Genomic DNA, 2,941 nt, shown 5'->3' with positions numbered 1-2,941 from the left:
TCTCCAAACCACTGCACTTCAGCCTGGGCGGTCGAGTGAGACTCTGTCTCCAAACCACTGCACTTCAGCCTGGGCGGTAGAGTGAGACTCCACCTCCAAAAAAAAAAAATTAAGGATTATGACATTGTCAGTTTGAGCAGCACTGCAGACTAAATGATTTGCAAATTTCATTCTCTCATTTTGGAGTATAATTACTGTATTAATAAGATAACACTGCCAAAAGAATTTAGAAATCATGCTGATGGTGGTTGGACCTGGATGGTTAACAAGTGTCAGGTTTAATTATTTTGGGGAAGATTACTTCAGAGGTGGTGGGTAATGTGCTATTCATCAAGAGACCCGTAATGTCTGATTATTGTTCTTTTTATTTTATTAATAGCCATTATTGCTCAGTGCTCAGCTTCTTAATTCATTATGGGTTACAGATGGTGATAATCCAATTCTGTCATTACCTCTCTTAAAAGCAGTTTTCCAAAAAAAGTGGATTCCCTATTGAGGTCATCTGTCCTCAACGGATGACCAATTAGGTGTTTTTCTGGTGGACAGTGGCAGGAGAGGATGAATTATTATAGGTTTAGACATATTGGGTTCATTTTACTCCTTTGCAGTTATTTTCCTTATTTTTGATCAAATTATCCTGTCATTGGCTAGCAGCAATCTCTTTAGGTTGGGTCCTGAGTTCTTTTTGTTTTTGAGATGGAGTCTCGCTCTGTTGCCCAGGCAGGAGTGCAGTGGCGTGATTCCGGCTCACTTCAACGTCCACTTCCTGGGTTCAAGTGATTCTCCCGCCTGAGCCTCCCAAGTAACTGGGATTACAAGCACCCACCAGCATGCGGCTAATTTTTGTAGAGACTGTTTTACCATATTGGCCAGGCTGGTCTCAAGCTCCTGACCTCATGTGATCTGCCCATCTCAGCCTCCCGAAGTGGTGGGATTACAAGCATGAGTCACCTCACCCAGCCCTGAGTCCTTTTTAACAAACCTTTAATAGTTTCCTTGGCTGGGTGCAGTGGCTCACACCTGTAATCCCAGCACTTAGGGGAGTTAGGTGGATTGCTTGAGCCCAGGAGTTTGAGACCAGCCTGGGCAAATGGTGAAACTCTGTCTCTGCAAAAAATACAAAAATTAACTGGGCGTGGTAGCACATGCCTGTAATCCCAGCTACCTGGGGGACTGAAGCAGGAGGATCGCTTGAGGCCAGGAAGACGGCTGCAGTTAGCTGTGACCCTGCCACTGCACTCCAGCCTGGGTGACAGAGAGAGACTCTGTCTCAAAAAAAAAATTTTTTTTTCTTGCTATCTGTAATGACTGCATATTGCAGGCTCATCTCAAACTCTTGCTGCCCAGACCTGGAGCCAGCCGTTTCTCTGAGGAGCTTTGGTTTCTTTTAATGGGCAGTAGTATTTCAAGATCACAGCAAAAATAAGGATATGTGTTGCTACTGGACTGGCCATTGTTTTGAGGGCTTTTCAGTGGACAAAAGCTAAGGAACAATATGTATATGTTACGATAACACACTTTAAGAGTTCTTAATATTTCCAATTTAAATTTGGAGCTGTAAGGGCCACTTAGCCCCTTCCATCTTATATCTGCTATTTCCTTTTTCATACCAATAATCCTGGTTCTCAAAGAGATGAGAGAGATAAGCTGTCTTGTAATGACTCATTTCCTTCTTCCCATATCACATATAAAACATAGCCATAATCGTATCATCTACTACCAAAATAATTACTGAAAATGGCTTATAATTTTTAATATTTTTTTCTCTTCCTGATGTTTCTGAGTTGTACTTTACAAATGTAAGTCTCTCCCTTATATCCCTTGTAGACTCTTAGTTCTACAAGCAAGCATTAGTTAATATTCATCAACAGTCTTTCTTAATGTCTCCCCAGTCATTCTGACTACAGCTCATTCTCTAGTGGATCCTAAGGAAGGACTTGTGAGCATTATAGTCTCCGATTTTTTTACATGTCAGTGATGGTTCATCTGTTGTCTTAATATCTGAAAGTCAGTTTGGCAGGATATAACATCCTTGACTCCCATGCTATTGTTTGAACAGCTTAAACATTTTTACATTTCCTTCTGGTCTTCCACCAAAGTCTAATGGACATCTTACTTCCTTTATAAGTCTCTTGTTCTTTTTATCTACACTACCCAATAAATTCCTTTTTTCTTTTTCTTCAGATATTATTCATTTTACCAAAAATATGTCTTAGTGATTGGCCATTCTGGGTCAGTTTTTACAGGTACACGATGTCTTCTTGAGTGTTTGACTTCAAGTACTTTTTTCTTATTTTTTTAATAATTTTTGTTAAAGAAATATTTGTTGAGTTACAGTCCTTAGGATTTGTTCTGCTCCCTTGCTTGCTTTAATGTTTCTCTTTGGGTCTTCCTATTATACATATGTTGGATTTTCTTTGCCTATCTTTTTTGTTTGTCACATTCTCTTACCCTGTTTATCTCTCTATTTCTGTTTTACTTAAAAAAGATTTGTTTTTTCTGGCCAGGTTTGAGGGCTCACACCTATAATCCCAGCACTTTGGGAGGCTGAGGCAGGAGGGTCCCTTGAGCCCAGGAATTCAAAACCTGCCTCGACAACAAACTGAGACCCTACCTCTATAAAAAATACAAAAAGTAGCCAGGTGCGGTGACATGCACCTGGAGTGCCAGCTGGGGTTGGGAGATCACTTGAGCCCAGAAGATTGAGGCTGACGTGAGCCAGGTTCACCCCAGTGCACTCCAACCTGGGCTACAGAGCTCTTAAGACCCTGTCTCTTAAAAAAAAAAAAAAAAAAAAATTATTTTCCTCTTAAGGCATTTTTATCTACCGTGTTCAGTTCTCTCTTCCTTCCAGTTTAATCCTCGTTTGTGAAATGATCTGTTCGATTATTTGAACTTTCTATCTCCTATCTTGTTTCTGAGATCTAATTGTTAGTCTTTT

General features: G+C 40.3%; 1 protein-coding gene across 1 annotated transcript in view; it reads left to right on the top strand.

The window, feature by feature from the left end:
* The window catches only part of PTPN2 (protein tyrosine phosphatase, non-receptor type 2), a 68,232-nt gene that overhangs the window by 29,209 nt on the left and 36,082 nt on the right, over positions 1-2,941 (top strand). The gene's annotated exons all lie outside the window — the stretch shown is intronic.

The sequence above is a fragment of the Colobus angolensis genome, unplaced genomic scaffold (genome assembly GCF_000951035.1).
Source record: "Colobus angolensis palliatus isolate OR3802 unplaced genomic scaffold, Cang.pa_1.0 Scaffold155, whole genome shotgun sequence".
Taxonomy (NCBI): Eukaryota; Metazoa; Chordata; class Mammalia; order Primates; family Cercopithecidae; genus Colobus; species Colobus angolensis.
Note: the sequence above shows the minus strand (reverse complement) of the source record. Positions and strands in the feature narration are given on the sequence as shown.